At 58.5% G+C, this 22,338-nt stretch overlaps 1 pseudogene; it reads right to left on the reverse strand.

Annotated features, from left to right (window-relative positions):
• The window catches only part of LOC148218019 (uncharacterized), a 78,111-nt pseudogene that overhangs the window by 27,855 nt on the left and 27,918 nt on the right, over positions 1-22,338 (reverse strand).

Here is a 22,338-nt window from a genome sequence, read left to right on the forward strand (position 1 = left end):
ACCAGGTGATCCACACAGGGGAACGGCCCTACACCTGCTTGGAATGTGGGAAGAGCTTTGGGTGGAGCAGTGGCCTGAGAAAACACCAGCGCATCCACACTGGAGAGAGGCCCTACGAGTGTCCCAAGTGTGGGAAGAGGTTTCAGAGAAGCTCCCATCTCCTGGAACATGAGCGGATTCACACAGAGGAGAGGCCCTTCCGCTGCCCCGACTGCGGGAAGGGATTCAGGCACAACTCCACCCTCATCAGGCACCGGCGCATCCACACTGGGGAGAGGCCCTACGAGTGTCCTGAGTGTGGGAAGAGCTTCTCCAGGAGCTCAACCATGACCGAACACCAACGGAGGCTCCACTAAGGGAAGCCCTGTGAGTGCCCCGAGTGTGGGAAGAGCTTCGTGCTCTGCTCCAGCTCCATCCCCCATGGGAGGATCGGTGTTGGATGATCCCCAGTGACCCCCGTTGGGCAGAGCCCTGGTGATCCGTGTTGGGTGGGGGGAAGGAATTGGAGAGATCTTTTCACTCTCCTTGTTTTTGAGCTGTTTGGTTGGTAATAAATTTCCTCCCTGTTCCCAGGCTGGGTCTGTGATGCCTGTTCTGCTGTTTTTGGACGATCTCTCCCTGTCTTAATCTGACCCAGAAATTCTCTTTTAAATTTTCTCCCCCCTGTGCACCTGGAGGAGCAGGATCAGAGTGGCTTTGGTGGGTGCCTGGCATCGGGCCAGCGTCAGCCAGGCCATGGGCACCCCTGGGATCCCAGTGTGGTGATGCATTCCCCCACTTCTAGAGAAAGTGCTGACCCAATCTGTGGCTGGGATGAAACATGGTTATGACTGGAGCCCACTCTCTTGTGCCCCTGTCAGCAGAAATCCAAAAGGAGACCTTTGAGCTCTCCTGGGCCACCGTGGGCTGTGACCAGCAGTCTCCCTCTGAGGGGCCTCTCAGAGCCAGCAAACCCTCGGCTTTGCTGTGCCTGGAGGATCGCTGAAACACGACGTGTCCTGGGCCCATACCCTCACTGCTCAAGGCCCCATCCTTTGGTCAGTGGGAGATGCAAAAACATCTGAAGGGAGGATTTCACTGAGCTCTGAGGGGAATTGCCTGCACTGACTGTTCTGTCTGTGTGTGTGCCCCTGAACATATGCTACAGCAAATCTGGGAGAAATACAGCTTTCCTAGATGTGGAAGTACCTTGGATATCTAAGTTAGGCCGGTAAGCAAAGTTTAGTTATAGTTATGAACTTACACCCACCCACACTCCCCTAGGGAGTTCTCAGTTCATTTCTGTTTTGGTTGCCTGGATTTTGTTTGGTTTTGTTGTTGCTTGTTTTCCCTTGTTGTGCCTTAGCTGTCCTGTAGGCAGTAGAGTGAATTTTGCCACCGAACTTGTGCTTTGTCGCTTAATATTAAATCTGACTTTTGTTCATGCCCTTGTCACCGATTTTTAGGCGATCTCAAACGCTTTCATTCATGACAGCACCACAATGTCCCGCATCACCGAGGGCCCTGACACACGCCCGTGTCACAAAGGGCCACCCCCGGCACCCAAGAGCAGAGGGACAGCCTGGAAGCGGCCCGGAGCAGCCCCGGCCTCGTGGCCTTGTAGCCCCTGGCGTGGCCAGAGCCCTGGGAGGCTTTGGCCACGGTGGGAGCCGGCAGCCCCAGCCCCGGCCTGCAGAGCCCTGGGGCTGCAGCCCGGGCTGGCCGGGGCAGGAGGAATTGGCCGGGCCGGACGTGCCAGGGCCTTGTGGGCAGTGGCTCCGTGTCCCGCGGGAGGCCGGGGACGAGGGGTGTCCCTCAGGGCTGTGCCCGGGCACCGGGGCTCGTCAGTGCCTCGCTCAGTGACACCCAGGGGCACCGAGCGCAGCCTCGGCGCCTTTGCAGGGCACGGGGAGCTGAGCGGGGCAGGGGCACCACGGAAACACCGAGTGCCTGCCCGGGGCAGAGCCGGGGCAAAGCCGGGCTGGAGAGCCGGGAGAGGCTGCTCAGAGCTGGCCCGGGCACTTGGGCACCTGGGAGACAGAGCCCGGCTCTGGGCTGACACTGAGCCCAATACCTGAGAAATCACAGCCGGCTTTTCTAGACACACTTCATTATTTTGCATTTTCTCAATGTGACTTTTTATCCGGGAACATTTTCATTCTTCATTTTACCTTTTTTTTCTTTTACTCTTTAGAAAGAGTTCTGTTGTATTTCGTTATGTGTGAGGATGGATGGGCTGGGAAGGGTTGTGGGTAATGGAGGTTTTTCTTCAATATATTTTGAAATCTGAGATGTGACAAGTCCAGGCTTTGACTCCAGCAGCAGTGTCTGGTTCCAGACTGCTCTGCTTTTCACAATGACATCTCAGTTCATTGAAATCCAGCATTCAAGGCCCTTGAAACACGGAAAAGCTGGGAATGAGGTTAAAGACCTTGGAGGGTTTGCTGTGTCCGTACATTCCCCATCTCCCCTGGTGTCCGTTCAGCCTCTCCACTCCTGTCCTAGAGCACATTGCTGTACCCAGCGTGCAGTACATGCTTTTATAGATAGATACATGTGATTATTGTGTACACGATTCTCTTGCAGTGAGTTACTGTGATGGTAATTCCATGATCCTCTGCTTTGTGCCCAAAGAATGGTTATTGTATCTAAACCCCGGCAGCCCGGGAGGGGATGTGTGCGGGGCCGGGGCGGGGAGAGGCTCCTTGTTCATTCCGCGGGCGTTTTGAAGCCTCGCTGCTCGGGTTTTCCGCGGCTCTCTCTGTGCACCGTGGGTTTCTGTTTGGCTGAGAAGCGTTTTTGGCCCAGGAAACAGGATTTTTTCCCTTTTCTTGGCTGGGAGAGGCTGCAGGGGCAGCCTTGCCGTGCCTGGAGGCGAACTGAGCAGCTGCTGTGTCGCAGCCCGGGGGCTCCGCGCCGGCAGGAGCGGAGCGGCGCCGCTGCAGCCCAAAGCCGCTGCGAGCCGGGCCGAGCCGGGAGAGAAAACAGCCCGAGGCTTCAGCCCCGCTGCTTCGCCTGCCGGGACCGTGCCCGCGGAGCCCGGCTGGGGAGGAGTTCAAGGGCAGGCGAGCCCCGGGCTTTCCTCTCCTTCGGGACAGCCCCTGGTTGGTTTTTCCCCTGGGGAAGACGTCGGCGGCTGTACCGTGTGTTGTGAGCAGGGATTTCTCTGGCATTTTGGGTCTTTTGTCACAGGTGTCTGTGTGGGATAAGATCGGACAATTTAATATCTAGCAGTTATTTACTTTTTTCCCCCTTGCCCTGTGGGCTTGCTGTTTGTTAATAAACTGTTGAAGTGTTTTCCACTTTATTCTATTAATATTAATTTCGTGTTGGTGGAAAGGGATTATTGGAAGCCTGGAGAGGAGATGACACTCACTCCAGGGTGTCCTCTTAAAAACCATCTCTCAAACTGAGACACCCTACAAGAGCTTAGAACATGGAATGAGCTCCACCCAGAGCTCCCACTTGATCCGGCACCAGGAGATCCAAACTAGGAAATATCCCTGCTGGTGCTTGGAAGGCGGGAAGAGCTTCAGCAAGAACCCCCACAGCATCAAGGACCACAAGATCCACGCTGGGAAGAGGCCCTAGGTGTGTGGGGAGTGTGGGAAGAGCTTCTCACCGAGATCAGCCTTGACCCAACACCAGCATAGAGACAACTAAGGGAAGCCCTGTGAGTGCCCCGAGTGTGGGAAGAGCTTCGTGCTCTGCTCCAGCTCCATCCCCCATGGGAGGATCGGTGTTGGATGATCCCCAGTGACCCCCGTTGGGCAGAGCCCTGGTGATCCGTGGTCCTGGTGATCCCCGTTGGGTGGGGGGAAGGGGTTGGAGAGATTTCTTTCCCTTCTCCTTGTCCCGCTGTGATTTGGTTGGTAATAAATTCCCTCGCTGTGCCCAGGCTGGCTCTGTTGTTCCCGTGCCGGTGCTCGGGCCGGGATCTCTCCTGTTCCTTCTCTCAACTCCCGGGCCTCTCCTCAGCCAATCAGAGAATGCGATGAAGAAGATTCAGCCAATCAGAGAGAGCAGCTGTGATGACTCACCGGTTGCCGGGCAGACCCGCAGCACCCAGTGTTCCCCATCTGGCCCCCACCCTCCCCCCCAGTCACGATCCCCCCGCGGGGTCCCCCCAAGTCCTTCCCCAGTCCCGCCCCACAATAAACGGGACGGGGCGAACTGGGAAACTTTACTGGGGACACTGGGAGCAGCCAGGCTGGGGCAGAGTGACAGCAGGGGAACACACGACCCCCCCAAAATCAGCGTGGGGACGGAGCGGGGGGGTCCCGGCCGCACCCGAGGCCATGGGGAGGGGCTGCAGCCGCTGCTGGGTCAGGAGCTCTGTGGGCCGAGAAAAGGGGGTAGCACCTGACTGGGGGCCCCATGGGGAGCGCACACGCTCCGGGGTCGGAACACGACCCCCGGGACCCTCCCCTCACCCTTCTTGCACAGGTCGAAGCCGAGCCCCAGCTCCAGGAAGACGAAACCCAACACGGAGCCCCCGATCCCCATCAGCACCTTGCTGCGGGCAGTGTCCGGCGGCATCTCTGGGGGTCCACAGGCGTCAAGACCTCCCAAAATCTCTCACAGACACCCCAAGCTACTCCAGTCACCCTCCCAGTCACCTCTAACCCACCCAGGACTCCTTAAATCCTCCTCCCAATATCTTCCCAGCCTCCCCAGGACCCACCAACGCTCCTGCTTTCCATCTCAGCATCCCATAACCCCCTCCCAGTTGCCCCCCACCACCCCAGGACCCCCAAACCCTCTCCCAGTCCCTACCCGGTCTCACCAGGACTCACCAGAACTTCTCCCAGTCTCTTCCCATCACAGCCAACCTAATTCCAACCCTTGATTTCCAGCTCCACATCTTTCTCCATCCCCTCCAGGCTCACTCAAATCCCTCCCTGTTCCCCCCAGCTGATCCCAGTGGGTCCCCACTCTCTCCCAGTGCCCTCCAGTGTGTCCATCTCACGGTGGCCCTCGAGCTCCCAGCCCGGCCCCAGCTGCCTTCTCTGCTCCATGGATTTCTACGCTGCTGAGATCCAGGTGAGGTGGTTCCAGGGCCAGCAGGAGCTCTCAGGGCATGTGGTGGCCACCAGGACCAGGTCCCCAACAGGAGAGGGCTGGTGTGGCACTGAGAGGGACTGGGAATGAAACTGGAGAGAGTGGGGGAACACTGGGAGAGAGTGGATTGGACTGGGACAATGGGAGAGAGGGTGGAGGTCTGGGAGCGGACTGGGAATGGAATGGCTGGGGACTGAGAGGAATTGGGAGGGACTCTGGTGACACTGGGAGGGACCGTGAGGACACTGGAAGAGACTGGGATGGACTGGGAGAGCCACTGGAGTCACTTGGGGTGAGGGGCAGGAGGCCCCGGGGATGGGCACAAGAAGGGCTGACGTGTCTCGGGTGATTCCCAGGCAGGTTTTGAGGGGCTCCAGGGTCATTCCCAGGGCAGGGCCCGAGGGGACACGCTCTGCCCCACGCTCACCTCTGCGCTCCACGAGGAACGGGCTGGACAACTCGTAGTTGTGCCGGCAGTGCCTGTCCACCGCAGCCCGTCTGTACTCCATCCATTGCGGGTCGCTGTTCCAGTGCCTGGCAGCCTTGTCCCCAAAGGAGGTGTCCCCACGTGCAGCCCCACATCGCTGCCCAAGTGCAGGAACTGCTCCCAGTTGGAGATGTTCCTCTCCACGAACCTCAGCCGGTCGGTGCCGTGAATGAAGTGACACTCGGACTAAACCATCTCCTGGAACAGCGCTGTGTGTGCAGGACACAGGTCCGGGGGTGCGCCCCCAGCAGCCCCCCAGCAGCCCACAGTAGCCAAGAGCTCCGGGGCAACCCCGACTCCGCACCCCCAGTGCCCCACGGCCCCCATGGGACCCTTCTTCCTGCTGTCCCAGTTCCTCTTTTCCACTCTTCTCTGTATTTTCCTCCCCCTTTCCCAACACTCCCCAGTCACCAGCCCCCCCCAACATCTGTTTGGGGGTCCCACCTCCCCATTTCCCTTTCTCTCCCCACCGTTCCCACCACTTCCCTTCCCGCCCCTCCTGCTCACCCGAGAGCTCCGCGCCCCCAGCCCGGGGGGCTCCCAGTGGCACCAGTAGGGCCCCAGCTGCCCCACACGCCCCATGGCCAGCGCCGGGCAGGGTCTGACACCTCCCCCTGTTGGAAACCTGGAAACTGAGGGGTTTGGACTTTCTGTGCTGACAGGCACTGACATCCAGGAAAACACTGCTTTGACCTGAGGTCTTGAAGAAGCTTTCCAGAATTGTGATAGAACTGAAATCACTGGTGTGTAGTTTGAATAAAAGTGTGTAATGGACCCATGGTGGACAATTTACAGCTTGGGTTTTTAGAATATAGTAATATATATAAAACAAGATGGAGGGTTTAGGGTGGAGTTTTCTTTCTTTTTCACCTTCTTCACGGGTCTAGGTGGTACTTTTGTAATTGGATAGAATATTCCACATTGCACGTCATGGGTGATTGGTTGTTGGGTTAAAAGTAAAAAGAATTTAGCTGTCTGTTCTTAATTAGACAAATTGCCCCTTAAAAGGCCTTGTGGAGAGAGAGAGAGAGAGATACGTGTCCATTTTTAGCCTGTTAGCTAGAAATGCTGTAGAACTCACTGTAATATTGATAAGAATTAATAAATATCTGAGTCCAAACATGAAATTCCGTCTCTCGAGCATTTAATCCTGACTCTAGAAAAACACAAAAGAAGATAAAATGCGATAGCCCCTCCCCAAATTCTCCTGGCGGGGGGCGCTGGGGGCGGGGCGCGGGTGGAGTCCAGGTGAGGAGCTCTGGGCGCTCTGGGACTGCCTGAGGAGTCATCAGCGCCGCGCGCTCTGATTGGCTCAATTATTTTGGTGCCTTCTCTCATTGGCTGAGGAGAGGCCCGGGAGTTGAGAGGAGCACCGGGAGAGATCCTGCCCCAGGCTAGCGGTGGAAGAACATCCAATTAACAAGGCATGCAGATCATTTCCCAGTGGTGCCCACACTCCTGTAGGAACTAAATGCACCGAGGATCTCACGAGGGTCACCAACTCTCTGGCGGCCAAATCCAGCCCTGCGCTCCCTGCGGGTGCGGGCACTCTGGGAAGGGCTCAGCTGCGGGTCAGATGGCCGGAGAGTGGCTTGGTGGTCACCTCGTGTGTGAGGCAGTGATGGGCTGGGGAGATGCGTGGACACTGCAGATAATCACTTCCAAGCAAAAATCATTCCAGGAAGGAGTAACAGCTTCTGACAGAGACCAAGTGTTGCCACCAGGTGCTCCAGGTGCTCCTGCCAACAGCCAACCGCAGAAAGGAGCACACACACCAATGCACGTGGGCTTTGGCTGTCCTCTGGCAGAGAAGTCCCCAGGGGACACAGGTCTCTGTGGCAGGAGCAGGCACCAGCATTGGCAGGCCTTGGGGGCGGCAGGTCTCCTTTGGCAGGGACTCTGCCACACCTGCTGATTTCACTGCTCCCAGGGCTCAGAGCAGCATTCGTGCCCTGGGCCATACGTCCCGTGTCTGTGTCACACTCCTGTGTGTGTGACGGCCACCCAGCACCGGGTCTTGTCCCAGAGCGGCCCTGGCAGCTGCTGTGGAAGGCCCCGATGCCCTTCCTGCTGCAGCTGCATCGGCAACCGTGGGGGCTCCTTCTGCTGCCCTGAGCAGGCAGAGCAGAGGAGCATCTGCTTGTTGTTTGAGCCATTCCTAAAATTCCTGTTGGGCTGTCCTCGAACCTTGGGGGAACGTCTTCCTTGCAAGCTGGGCCACTTTGGGGGGGGGGGGGGTGGTGTCCCCAGGGCACGTGGAGGTGTGTCCTAGGGCTCTTTGTGACACAGTGCACCGTGGTCACCGTGCAATAGGAAAGGGACAGAGCGTACAAGGCTGACCCTTTGTGACACGTCGTGACATAGGTGCTGGCGGCGACACGGCCACACCACAGTGCTCGGTGCACTCGTCGGGACAGGACGGAGAGAGCGGTGCTGTGAGGAGCCCCCACACAGCCAGCTTGTTCCCTACTGACCCGGAGCTTTTCCAAAGCGTTTCCTCTGCAGGTGGTCTCGAGGACAGACTGCAGGACACGGTGTCCTGTAGCCTTCCCAAGGCTTCTCTGTTGCAGCTGCCTACAAGGCACAACTGCAGCACTTGCCCATCTGGAGCTTTTCCGAGACATCTCTCCTGCAAGCAGTCCCAACTCCAAACAGTGACATGGAGCAGACACCACCCAGAGTGCCCAAGCTGGCCTGGGTGAAGGAGGAGGAGGAGGCTGCAGCTCCCTCAGCACAGCAGCCTGAAGAGCTCGAGCAGATCCAGCTGCTGCAGGAGGGTGAGTAGCAGATCTGGGCCACAGAGCTGGTGCCTGCAGCCAGCTTAGCCCCATGCCATCCCATGCCATCCCATGCCATGCCATGCCATCCCATCCCATCCCATCCCATCCCATCCCATCCCATCCCATCCCATCCCATCCCATCCCATCCCATCCCATCCCATCCAACATGCCCATGGATAGGACAGAAGAGGGGCTGGGGCTGAACCCCCACGCAGCCACACCCCATCCCTGGAGCATCCCAGGGCTGTCCCTGCCTGGGAATGCAGGGCTGGCCTGTGTTCTCCGGCCTCTCCCACAGCCCCTCAGCCCTGGCTGCGCTCGCTCTTTGCCAGGTGCCGCCATGGACCCGACACAAGAGCAGGACCCTGCCCGTGGCCGCTTCCGCAGAACAGCGCAGGTACTGCAGCCATCCCCACCTGGGCTGGGCCTGCTGTCACTGCTCAGCCCAGCACCGTGCTTGGAGCACTCCATGGATTCTCCCTCTCTTCCTGCCCTTCTCCTGCAGATGATCTATGAATTCATCATGTGCATTTGGCGGGAAGAGACCACCGGTGTGGGCACTGGGCTCTTGGCAAACTTTCCCCTCTTCACTGCTGAGACCGGGGCTGCCATGCTGGATTTGCTTGTGGAGAAGGGTGTCTCCAATCCAAAGCAAGTAAGCAGCCTGTGGCCAGGGCTTGATCACCCCAGGAATTGTGTGGCGCCTCGAGCCAGCTCTGCTAGGTTCCTTCAGTCTTGGAGGCCCAGCCCAATAGGGTGGGAAGGGCAGCACTTCTCAGGGGAAGCTGGGGAACCTGCTGCTCGGGCAGGTGTCCAAGTCTCCCCGGGCCTTCTGCAGGTGCCAGCCATGGTGAGGTACATCCACAAGTGGCTCACGGCCAATGAGTCTGCTGGGCACAGGCTGGACAAGGCCCTTCTGGAGCTGACCAGGGAATACCCCAGCGATGTGCTGATGACTCTCTTGCGCTGGGCCCCATCGGGTGACAGGTACGGCAGCCCCACCTGCCTTGAGGGTTTAGGGTTCCCTGGCCCATTACCCTGTAGAGCCTGTCCCTGTTGACTGCCAGACAGGGGGACAGTTCCAGGAGCCTCTGGCTCCTCCGTTTGCCAGTGCTGCCATGTCAGCCCCTGAGCGTGCTGCCACGCTCCCTCCCTGCCCCTCAAGATGCCTGCACCCCCGTGGGCTGGCTGGGTGCTGCCAGCGAGGGCCGGTGGGCAGAGGCAGGGCTGACGGCCAGCGCGGGCCCCTGCAGCAGCCCAGGCCACAGTGCTGTGGCCCAGACCCCCCTGACACAGAGCTCTGACCCCACAGAGCTGCTACGGCCATGTGGGGAGTGATCATGTCCTCCACTGGGACTGCGGAGCCGGCGCTGCAGATACTCCTCAATGTGCTGAACGCCTGGCCAGTGGACAGTGTGTACACCTCCGATGGGGACAGCACAGGAGTCTTTGCCCTGGCTGTGAGTTCCTGCAACTGACCTTGGCTTGCCCCTAGGCCACCTCTCCAGCAGCTAGCTCTCTGTCCTCCCCCCAGCTGCATCTCTCTGCCTCAGGCACTGCGCTGAAACCTGCCTTAGGGGCAAGGTTCAGGGGCACCAGGCTGGGTGACCCCACGGTGTCTCCCCCGGCCTCTCCCTGGCATGCTCGGGCCCTGCCACACGGATGTCTTGGCACTGAGTGTTGTCTCTGGGTGGTTCATTTTTTGCAGGCAACCGTGACACTGTGGAGGGTCTTCAACCTGACCTGGTGCCCACCTATAGTGTTGGAGTATTTTCCCCGTCTCTTTCTGTGTCTGCTCTTCCAAGTTTACATCAGCGCACTGGATACGCCAGAGGAGGTTGATACCTTCTGGAAGGGGTGCCAGGAGCAACTGGGCCTTGCCACCAACCCCCAAAGGTGCTCCATCCCAGTCCTCCCAGTCTCCCCATCCCTTCCAAGGCAGGAGCCAGGGCTGCCAGCATGACCTGGGCTTTGCTCTGCACACAGGTTTGTGGTGCAGACCCTGAAGGTCCTGCTCTGCCGAGTGCAGTGTGAGCGTGTTGTGGTAGCCATGGAAGGCAAGGCTGGCTGGGACACGCTGCTCTGTACTGACACCCACCACTATGCAGTGGGACTCCTGGCCAGGTGAGACCCCCTTCTCCCTGCTGCCCCCGGCACTTGTGCCCAGGGTGCCCCACACAGTTCCCATGGGCAGGGGTGAGAGGGCTTTGTCACAAAGAGACGGACGAGCAGACTGGAAAAGGCTGTCACAGGAGGGTGCCCGGGAACAGCTGCCTCCCAAAGCGCCCACGGGGGGCTTGGGAAAAGACCAGAGCTCCGTGGGTCACTCCTGGGAGAGCTTTGCCCTCTCGGCTCAGGGGCAATGATGCCTTTTCCCCCCACCAGGGAGATGCGCTGTGTCTCCATGATCTGGTGTTGCAGCTTCATCTCCTGCCTCTTGGAGCTCCTCAGCCAAGACATTTCAGACTGGCAGCTGCCCGCCATGGCATTCCTTGTGGAGGTGAGCCCCATGGGCAGCACAACCTCGCTGAGCTGCCTCCCACCTCTCTGCGCTCTCACAGCCGCAGCTGCCTGGGACGGTGCCCGTGCCCTGTGCTGCTGCCTTGGCTCAGGCCTGTGCAGTTCTGAGCTCCTGCCAGCTGGGCACCCCGGTCACTGCTTTGTGCCTTTCAGGTCCTGGACCTCCTGGACATCAAAGAATGGGGTGACAGCCTCCTGGAGATCATGGCAAGGCGCCTGCAGAGCACGTCCAGGGAGATGCGTCGCCTGGTGCTCAGAGGCCTCGTGCAGCTCAGCAAGGACCCCTCGATGGTGAGAAGACAGCAGCGGCTGAAGCTGTGCGGGCAGCGTGGGGCTGGGGAAAGCAGCCCCTTGGGCTTGGTTGGGCTTTGGGAGCTGTGGCAGCTGCTCCCAGCTCTCCTGCGTTGCTGTTCAGCTGCCCGAGTGCTTCAGGACAGCCCTTCGGCCCCTGGGCTCCACGGCAGCAGCAGCAGCAGCAGCAGCAGCAGCGTGGGCTTGCCCTGCCTTGTCTTCCATGCAGAGCATTAGAATGTACAGCCTGACAGAAAGCCTTGTGGACCTGTTGCGGGATGCAGATGAAGACATCGTTGAGATGACCGTCGCGGTGCTCAGCTTTCTGCTCTCGCACAGACACCTCGCAATACCCAGCCCCATCGCCCTGCGGCTGGCTGGCGCGCTCTGGCCACTGCTGGACAACGTAAGGCTCTGTGTCCTCAGCCACGGCCACTGGTTGCTGCCCCCAAGTGTGGGGCCCCATGGATTTTTGGACCTGTGCACAGAGGGGTCTGGAGCAGCTGATGAGGAGGGCTTTTGCTTCCTTTCCAACAGGACAACCGCCATGTGCAGCTGCTCTCCATTCGCCTCTTCCAAGAGGTGATGAGGTTGGTAGCGGCCAAGGGTAAAAAGCCCCTCAAGATGCTTGTGAGCAAGAGCCTGCTGCCACTCTTCTTCAACTGCCACCATGAGAACATGCGTGTGGCAGAGGTGAGGACTCCTGGGCGCTGCTGTCCTCCTGGCAGGGGGCTCAGCTGTCTCCCTGCACCCGGGCACCTCATGGGCTCCAGCCTCCTCCTGGCCTTGGCACAGGGAGGCAGCTCCTGTGCCCTGGGCTGCGGTGCCATCTCTTGGTCTCTGCTGCTCTGCAGGCCTCTTGTGAAACGCTGCTTTCAGCACTAAGCTTCCTGAAGAGGAGAGATCTTGAGCACCTGCTGATGGCGGATCAGATGTGGAGGTTTGGCGAGTGCTTGGTAAGAACGCTGCTCCCTTCCCTGGGCTGCCCACGCGGGCTCTTCTCCAGGCTCCTCTGGCCCCAGGGCCGGAGCTGATGGAGCCCCGAGCTCCATCAAGCCCGCGCCTTGCCGGGCCCTCTGCCCCGCTCAGGGCTGTGCGGGCAGGGCAGGCCGGGGCCAAGGGACAGAGCCCGCGCCAACCCTTCCCTCCGTGCCCTGCCGCTCTCTCCAGCTGGCACAGGACAGGAGCCGAGCGGCCGAGCTGCTGCGCCAGGCGCTGCCGTACCTGCGGAGCCCACAGGAGCCCCTGCGAGAGGCGGCCGTCAGGTTTCTTGGTGAGCCACAAGCCCGGCTCCCTCCCCGCCCCGCCGCAGCTCGGCCCCCAGCCCCGCCTGCTGCCCCGGCAGCGCCATCCGGGCCGGGGCTCTGGAGCCCCGCCTGCCCTCGGCGCCGCTGCCGCCCTCTCGCAGCCGTGTCCTTGGGCGTCAGGATGCGGCGAGGGCCGGGCCTGAGCCCTGCAGGGGAAGGCGCTGCTGTGGCCGCAGGGCTGGCAGCGCCGCTGCGGGGCAGCTGTGCGGCTGGGGCCGTGACAGGCTCTGTGTTGGCAGGGATGGCCGGGCGGTTCCTGAGAGAGCAGCAGCGAGAGTTGCAGCTCATGTGCAGGGGTGAGTGAGGCCAGCGGGCTGTCAGCGGGGGCTGGCGCTGGCAGCTGCGTTCCCTGCCCCGGCTGGGAGGGCTCTGCTCCCTGCGCGCACGAGGGGCGGCGTGGGCAGAGCACAGAGACCTTCCAGGGGCCTGCGGGAGGGACATTCGTGGCCAGCGCCTTCCAGCTGATCCTCGCTGTCTCCTGCTTCCTCCAGGCCATGGCAAGAGCTGCCGTGTGGGAGGGATGGGGCAGGAGGGTCTCCCCAGGTCCCTGCAGATGCAGGCTCTGACTGTGGCTCTGTTCCTCTCTCTTCCAGCCCTTCAGGACATGACAGATGACACCAGCCCTGCCATCTCATGCCTGGCTCTTCAGACTCTGTACATCAACAGAGCTGTACAGAGCATTCCCTCCTCCCGACTCCAGCAGGTGCGAGATGGATTCCGCCGGCTCTGGAAGTCACGGCCTTCCCTGTGTCGCGGGGGCTGGTTGTCCTGTGTGAGCACTGTGGAGAACTGATCTGGGAGGCTGCGTCTGCTGGGGCCACCTGAGCCTGCAGGGAACACCTCTGCACTTCAAGGACTTTATTTCACCCCACTGTAGGATTAGTAAATTGCTGTTGTCATACACAGAGATCCAGGAGCTTTCTTTTGGTGCCCAGAGTCTTCAGGCCAATGGGGAAGAGGCCAAAAAGGGTGCTTGTGCTTGGCAAGTGGGCCAAGCGTGCGGAGTGGAAGGGAAAGTGGCCAAAAGGCCCTTGGCCTTTGGTGGTTCTGTGGAAGCCTTAAGGCTTCTGACAGAGCAGGCGGGCAGAGGCCGGAGCTGCGGCGGGGATCCCTGAGAGACCGGTCCCTGGAGATGGCCAGCACCCCTCTGCCAGCCTGGAAGCGCCATCTGTGTCCTGCCCGTGTGTTGCTGGCTGGATTGCTGAGGGCTCTGAGGTGCCTCTTGATGCGGCTCCTCTGGAGCTCCTTCAGCAGCCAGGCAGGCCTGGGGGAGGCGTGGAGGGCACGGGACAGTGGGAGGCCATGAAGGGCTGCGGTGCTGCCAAGGCCTGCCCGGAGAAGGCAGTGGGAAGGCGTGAGGGGGATGCGTGTGGCGCTGGGTGGCGGGAGGCTGTGATGGGCCAGGAGGACTTGTGTGGATGGGTTGGTGGGAAGCCCTGAGGAACTGGGTGGCAGAGGCCACAAGCAGCCCCCAGACAGCCACCTTCTTCCTGCCAGCCGGCTGCTCTGGCACTTCCCCGACGCGTCTCTGGTGCCTGTGGCAGAAGCCCTCGAGGCCTGGCCTCAGCAGGACGGTGGGGACAGCCCCGAGGTGCCCAGGCTGCTTTGGCCAGGGATAAGGAGGGACAAGGAGGGACAAGCAGGCCCTGCTGGAGCACGGCCACTGGCTGCTGCCGGCGAGGAGCAGTGGGAAGTGGCAGCGCTGGCGATCAGCCCAGGTCCCCAGAGCTGTCCAGGCCACTGTGCTGTGTGGCCAAGACTCGCCTGACACTGAGCTCGGGACCCACAGAGCTGCTGCCACCATGGCAAGAACGATGTCTCCTGGAGCTGGCCTGTGGAGCTCCTGCTGTCAGCGTGGCTCTGGACACCAGAGAAAAATGACCAGAGTGTGCACAGGAACAGCAGCACCCAGAAGGCTTGTACCTCCTCAGGAAGACATGCACACCAGACAGGATGCCAAAAGAGGGGATGCTGTGTGCACAATTTTTCGTGGCTTGGCAAAGGGTTTAAGGGAAAGTGGTCACCATGGTTTTCTCTTGCCTTGCCAGAATCACAGCAACGCTTGGCAGCTTCAGCTGCAGCCTGTCCCCCTGACTGACCTCAGCGGCTCTGCTCGAGGGCACACTCGCCTTCCAGAGTCGGCTGTTGCAAGGCAGCAGCGTTGGTGCCATCGTTAGAGACTCTGATGGGACACGAGCCCTTAGCTGCAGCTGCTGACACTCTCCTCCATTGTTATAGTTTTGCCAATTTAAATATACTAATTTTTCTGCTGTGAGACAGAACCAGGAGCAAAAGAGCAAGGCAGGCCTAAAACTTAAAAAGGGTATAAAAAACTTTATTAACTACACAAAGAAAGAGAAAGAAAAGCAAATTCAGAATAAGATCTCTAGAGCACTCCTTCCTTCCCTCTCCCAACCTTCATAACAACAAAACAAACATACAAAAAACTACTTCAGTCAGTTCCCAAGGTAAATAGTCCTTTTCAGTTCACTTTGGAGAGAGAAGTTTCCTCTTGTCAGGCCATAGTGACTTCACCACAAGAAGGGAAAAAACCAGTCCTCTCATGGCTTCACTTTCACGATTTACATCTGCCTGGGAAAAAACTTGCAAAGTCGTGAAGTTCCTCCCATCTTCACAGCTTTCCCAAAGCTGTGCTTATGGGCCATACTCACGGGGTATTTACTTTTAAGAATTAACTGTTCCAAACCAAACATTTTCTTCATCACTCTTTCTCTCTGTTCATGCTCCATCTCCAGAAAAAGAGATCCCCTTTTCTCCTCGGGGCGAAGGATTCTCAACACAGATGCCTTTGATTAACAATCTACCAAATGGAACATCTCCAACCTCCCCGTGTCTTTCTCCATGGTTTACAGGAATATTCAGTACATCAGTTCATCCCTACAATCTTACAAAAGGATTTTCAGCCATCTTCACAGCATCTCCTCATTCTCCTTTCATCTAAAGAAACTTAGCTCTTGCTTCACTGATTTTGGAGCATCTCCCTTTTCCCCTCTCATATTCAAAGGAAAGCCGGAGGTCTGCACAATCTTACCTGAGCACTGAAGAGTTAAAGTTTCACACAGAAGTCTCGGCGCTGGGTGTGGGGGCGGCTGAGATGTTAATCAGCTTTTCTGGAGCTTGCTGCAGCCCCACACTGCCCATGGCCACCCCTGCTTCCAGACAGGGCCCGGCTGCCTCCCCCAGGCCGTGCGGGGGCTGGGCGGGCTCGGCCCCTCCAAAGCTGCTCCGGGCCAGCAGCAGGAGCCGGGCCCCCCCAGAGCCGCGGGCTCGTAGGGGAGGAAGCCGGGCTAAGGTCTCATCAATGAGCCTTTCCTCCCCCCGGCCATCGGGTTCCCTGGTTTGCAAACGGGGCCCAGCGGCCTCCCGAGCTCCCCCCACATGGGAGGGAGCCCGGGCTGGGCCGTTGTTACCTGCTCAGCCACCGGAAATAAATGAGAGTTTTTTCCCGGGTTACCGCCTTCAAAATGTGTGCTCACCGAGCGAACTAACTTTCTGCAATTGGTTGTTCAGGCTGTCAATAACCAAACCAGCCTCCAATTGGTCCCATCAACTCCCAGAGGGAGTTCTCACACAGAGAATTTCTCTCTTGAGTTTCTTCTCCCCAGGTGTAACTAGCACAGAAGTTGATATTAGGGAAGATCCTGGTGCTTTCTACCAGTTTTAGAGGGTCATAAACGCTTTGGGGGATTTCCCGATTAGTTTATGGGCAGATGTGACCCCTTTTTTGGGAGAATCCTGATGGTTTCCGCCAATTTTGGGGGTTCTAAACGCCTTGTGGTGGACTCAGTTCCGTGGGTTCTGGTGCCGCCCGCCCACGCTTCCAACTGGTCCGGACTGGTGCTCCCAGTGCCGCGTGGGGCGGGGCCGCGGGGACCCCCCCAGGGCACAGCGCGGCTGCTTTGGGGCTGGCGGCACCGCCCGGCGCTGGGCATGGGGCGTGTCAGGGGAGCTGGGGCCCTACTGGTGCTACTGGTGCTGCTGGGAGCTCACCTGTCTGGGGCCAGCGGGACTCGGGTGAAAGTGTGTGCTCCCCCCGGGGACCCCCAGCCCGGTGTCACTCTGCCCCCGAACGGCTGCTCCCAGTATTCCCAATAAAGCTTCCCAGTTTGCCTGGTCCTGTTTATTGGGGGCCAGTGGGGAAGGACTTGGAGGGACCCCGCAGGGGGAGCCATGATGGGGGGGGTCGCAGAACTGGCCCCAGCATGGATCAGGAATGGGGACCCCCAGGAATGGTGGTGTCCCCCCATTCTCACCCTACTCTGGGGGACCTTGGGGGGACCCTGAACCCCAACAGGGCACCGTGCCAAACCCAAAGGTGCCCGGACCCCAATAAACAAACAGGGGAATTTGGGGAGGGGGTGCATGGGAGGGTGCCCAGGCTGGCCCAAGAGCCCAGCGCTGCCCCAGCCCGACCTGCCCTGGCTCCATCCCAGCTCCTACCACAGGATATGATGGTGTTGGGAAAACAGGGGGGGTGAAGGGTGGGTGCTGGGCACAGGGGGAGCAAGAAAAGGGATGGAGGGGGGCTGAGGAAGGACTGGGAGAAGGACTGGAGAGGAGGCAGGACTAGAAAGGAAGGTGGTGTGGGACATCTCTCAGTGCAATTTGGTGGTCCCAGGGCCCTGACCAATTCTTTAGGGGTACCAGCCACCTCTTTTCCCATGCTCTTCCAGCCCTTTTCCACTGTCCCCCACTCAACCACCCCGACCTCATGCTTCTTTTTGAGGTTTCCAGGCCCCTCCTGCTATCTCTGGGAGTCCCATTCCCCTTTCCTTCAATTCAGGCACCTCTTGAAATCTTCTTTCTGGTGGAATCCCAAAGTATTGCAATTTATAGTGTGCAGTTTTGGAGAAGGACAGCTGTGTCTGGCTTTCCTCTCCCTGTTGTGGCCTCTCACCTTCCCCTGACACCCTGGGGGTGCTGGGATTTCCCTGCTGGGGACAAGGACGTTCATTCCCTTCCAGGAGCCCAATGCCCGGCTGGGGCTCCAGGGCAGGGGGTCCTTGAGCAGCTGCCCCAGAACCTCCGCCAGGGTCTCCCAGCGCAGCCGGAGCCGCTCGGCCTGGGGTCCCCAAAGGCCTCAGCGAGCCCCAAGTCCCTGCCAGGAACCCTCAACTCCCTCCAAGCCAGCATCCCCCACAGCCCCTGCAAGTTCCCCCCATGGCACCGGCCGTGGCCGTGTCCCCACATGTCACTGGCCATGTCCCACCATGTCCTCACCCATGGCTGTGTCCCCACCATGTTTCCATCCCTGTCACTGTCCCCCACATCTCCATCCACGCCCGTGTCCCCCCATGTCCCCAGGAATGGCCACGTCCCTCTCCATGTCCATGTGTCCCCATGTCACTCTCCATGTCTGTGTACTACCATGTCTTTCTCCCTACCCAAGTCTCAGTTCAGTGTCTTTATTTTTATCCCAAGATTGGATGTTTTAAAGAGATGAAGAGAAATGAAAAGCAAATCCAGCCCAAAATAAAAGGATTTCTGTGTCCATGCTGGCTGAGAATCCAGCAGGGAAGGAGTGAGGGAAGAATACTTTTGGAGGTGTTTCCACCCCACTGTCTCCAAAATCTTGGTCTTTGCCCCAGTTCATCACCATTTTGCTGTGGAAAACACCCTTGGACAATGAAAAAATCAAAAATCAAAATCCTGGAATCTCTGAGGATGGAAAAGACCACCAAGACCATTCAGTATTCCTTGAAGCCACCAGAAGATAGGACTGAAAACAGAAGATTTTCTGGGGTTGAACATCAACAAATTCACTCTCCCCAAGGAATTCCCAATGTTGGTTTCCATCCCAATGGACGTTCCTGTCCCTGCATTCATCCAGGGAGACAGGATGATGCAGAGCTCCCCCAGCCGGGTGTCTTCCCAACACGGATCACCAGGACCACGGATCACCAGGGCTCTGCCCAACGGGGGTCACTGGGGATCATCCAACACCGATCCTCCCATGGGGGATGGAGCTGGAGCAGAGCACGAAGCTCTTCCCACACTCGGGACACTCACAGGGCTTCCCTTAGTGGAGCCTCCGTTGGTGTTGGGTCAAGTCGGAGCTCCTGGAGAAGCTCTTCCCACACTCAGGACACTCGTAGGGCCTCTCCCCAGTGTGGATGCGCCGGTGCCTGATGAGGTTGGAGTTCTGCTGGAAGCCCTTCCCACAGTCGGGGCAGCGGAAGGGCCTCTCCTCTGTGTGAATCCGCTCATGTACAAGGAGATTGGAGCTTCTCTGAAACCTCTTCCCACACTTGGGACACTCGTAGGGCCTCTCCCCGGTGTGGATGCGCTGGTGGTATCTCAGGTTGGAGATCTGTCCAAAGCTCTTCCCACATTCCAAGCAGGTGTAGGGCCGTTCCCCTGTGTGAACCACCTGGTGCTGCATTAGACCAGAGATGTCTCTGAAGCTCTTCCCACATTTCCCACACTCGTAGGGCTTTTCCCCAGTGTGGATCATCTGGTGCCGGATCAGATGGGAGCTGTCTCTGAATCCCTTCCCACATTCCTCACACTCATAGGGCTTCTCCCCAGTGTGGATCACCCGGTGCCGGATCAGATGGGAGCTCCACCTGAAACCCTTCCCACATTCCAAGCACTTGTGGGGCTTCTGCCTTCCAGGAGACTTCTCCACCAGCTCTGAGCTCTGCCTGGATCTCCGGCCGCCTTCCCGGCTCAGGGAGGGTCTTTCCTCCTCACAGCTCACTGGGCTGGGTTTCCAGCCCCTCCTCCTGAGGGATCCCAGGAAATTTTCCTCCTCCGCCATCTGCCCACCCCATGGGAATGAAGAATCCTGGTTTGGGGAAAAAACAAGAGGGGACTGCCTTGAGCTAGAGGTTCTTCCAACCGATGTGCAGCTGAGGAAGACATCCTGTGTTTGTAAGGACCTCCCAAACACCCAGACTGATCACAAAAATCCTCCAAATATCAAGACGCAGATCAAAAATTCCCAAAAAACCAAGATTCAGCCAAAACCCCCTGCAAAATATAAAGATTCAGGCCCAGCAAAAAAACAAAGCACCACGTCTTAGCCCAATAAAGCTCAGAAACAACAAGGTTCACCCCTCTGAAAATGGTGGATCCCCCTCTCCAGTCACCTGCTGAATGTGGAGGGGGGGGCCAACACGCTGGGACTGGAGGGACGCTGTAGGTTTGGAATCTTGTGCTGCTTCCCATTTCTGCTCCTCCTGTGTCTCTGCTTTTCCTCACATTCCTCTTCCTCCTACTATTCCTCCTTCTCATGCACAATCCCACCTGCTCCTCCCATATGCATTATTTGACCATTTTGTTCTTCAACCTTGCTTCTCCTTCCCTTCTCCTGCTGCCCCCAGGCCCAGCACCCACTGCCGGCTCCCTCTTCCCCCCAAACCCACAGCATCCCAGCGCAGGGGCAGCGATGGAGCTGGGGCAGCTCGGGCTGGGGCAGCGCTGGGCTCTCGGCCGCTCCCGCCCGCACTCGCTCCCCACTGCAGCCGCTGCCGCCACCACAGCGCGGGGGGGCCCGGCCTTGGCGCTCCCCCCCTCCCACCTCCCCAAATTCCCATCCAGGGGGGCGCTGGGGCCAGGAGACAGACAAGTGACAGATCAGGGGGGCTGGGAAGAGTCGGCAGCCAGAGAGCACTGAAAATCTCAGCAGTGACTACAGTGGCATCTTCGGGGACTAAACATGGCAGGGCACCCGTGGAGGGTACAAAGGAAAAGGCAGGAAGGGCTCCTGGCCAGAGGGATGAGGATCCCAAAATATCTCTGAAGGGTCCCTTGGGAGCATGTTGAGGGAGTTTGCACATTCTACCAGAGGTAATCAAGGACATAGAAACCCAGCAGCACAATAAGGGAAGTCCAGAAGGGATTTAGACAACAGGGGATGGAGGTTGTTGGTGTGCTGGGAAGGGATTGGGTGAAGGGGAGTGTGCAGGAATATGGTTCAGGCAAGAAGAAGCAGGAAGAATCTTATGATAAGAAAATGGAAGATGGAAAAGAGGAGGAAAGGAAAACACTGAGGATGGGGTTGTTTTTCAGCAGGGTTTGATTCTCAGAATTTCCCAGCTGCTGCAGATCCTTTGTATCCCCGGTTGCCAGGACAGGCACACAAGGAGGTCAGGATTGCAGGGGGTTTCTCTGTGCTGGGCAGCGGCAGGAGCGGGCGCAGAGGGGCGGCACCGGGAGCACGGGCTGGGGGCCTGTGGGGAGCTGCGGGGCCGGGCCGGGGCTGTGGGGCAGCCGGGGCTCAGCGCCGGGCGCTGCCTGAGCCCAGCACCCCCCGGCAATTGCAGGCCCGGCAGTGGCCCCCGGCCCCCAGGAGGCTGCGGGACGCCCCGGCCGCTGCCCGGCCCCGTGGAGCTGCCGGCCCTGCCCGCCGGGGGGGCCGCGTTTGGACACTGCGGCAGGACAGGCACCGGCTCTGGGATACGGGCTGGCCACGGCAGCCACAGCACAAGGAGCAGCACGAAGGAACAGCTGGGAAATGGGCATTGGACATGCAAGGATCCAGATTCGCTTTTAAACATTTTCCTTGGGTCACTGCAGAAAGGAATGATTTAGCAGAAAGCTCAGCAGCTGTCAGAGGATGAGCACCCCCAGGCACTGAGGGGGCTGCAGGAGGGGCAGAAGAAGCCCCTGGAGCACTTGGTCACAAAGGCACAGCAGGGGAATACAAGAAGGGAGGAGGAAAAGGCCAAGGGGAAGGCAAAGGCCATGGCAGAGTTTCTACAGCCCCTGAGGGATGAACCCCAGGGCCCAAGGGGGCCCCAGCACCCAGGGGCTCTCACATCCTTACACCATCTTCAACCAGGTGCCCTCCTCACACTGACACCATTCAGTCCTTGATGGCAAAGATGCTTTCTGGGGATGCCCACTTACACAGGATGGTAAACTGGATTTTGCCTTTGAGTGGGAACAAGAGGTAGAAGGGAAAATGGAAAAGACATGGACGGTCCTTCTGCAGGGATGCACGGAAGCACCAGCCTTATTGGGGCAAATCTTGCAGATAATATCACACGAATTTACCCCACCCCAGGGATTGGGTTAATGCAGGATGGGGATGACTTGCTGCAATCAGGAGGACAAGAAGCGGCAGAAGAAGCCTCTGTGAAATGGCTGAATGTTCAGGCTAAAAAATATTTTTGATTATTTGAAAAAACAGCGCAAATGGTGGAGAAAAAAGTAAAATATTTCGGACATATTTTGACTCAAGGTTTGTGGTGTATTAACCCAGAGAGGGACCAGGGAATCTCAGAAGCAATATTACCCAGCACTAAAAAACAGCTGGGACAATTCTGAGGATTAACAGGGATTTGCAGAACCTGCATTGAGGATTCTCTGTTCCAGCCAGAATATTGTACGACTTTTTAACCCCAGACAGCCCTAGTATTATGGTATGGACATAAGAAAAAGAACAAAACTTGAGAAAATGAAAAAACAAAGTGATTGACGCCACAGCCATGGCTCTACCAGACTCAGAAAAGAAATTGGAATGGGATGTGGATGTTAAATAGGGCCATGCCAAAGGAATTTGGAATTCCCGGCTGCAGGAGCAGCATGGGAGGGCACCACCGACCCTGCACTGAAGGCAACGCAGCAGCAGCCAGGGCTCCACATCGGGCCAAGCCCCTGCGCCTGCCCACAGATCCTCTGCTGAAATCCTCTGCCTGGGCACCCTCCTTTGGCATCTCCACACACTGGGGCCAATCCTTGCTGCCACTGCTGGAGCTTCGCTGCTTTCTGTGCCTGCACTGCCACAGCTGCTGGGGAAGACAACGGCACAATTCCACTCTGCCCCTCAGTTACACTCACACACTGGGCTGCCCGGGATTCCATGGTCGGAAAATATACCGAGTGTAATTTTAAAAATCTATTTCTCTACTCAGGCTTCATGTGCTTTGCATTGGGGAAACGAATT

The sequence above is a fragment of the Sturnus vulgaris genome, unplaced genomic scaffold, assembly GCF_052056855.1.
Source record: "Sturnus vulgaris isolate bStuVul1 unplaced genomic scaffold, bStuVul1.hap1 Scaffold_195, whole genome shotgun sequence".
In the NCBI taxonomy this organism is placed as follows: domain Eukaryota; kingdom Metazoa; phylum Chordata; class Aves; order Passeriformes; family Sturnidae; genus Sturnus; species Sturnus vulgaris.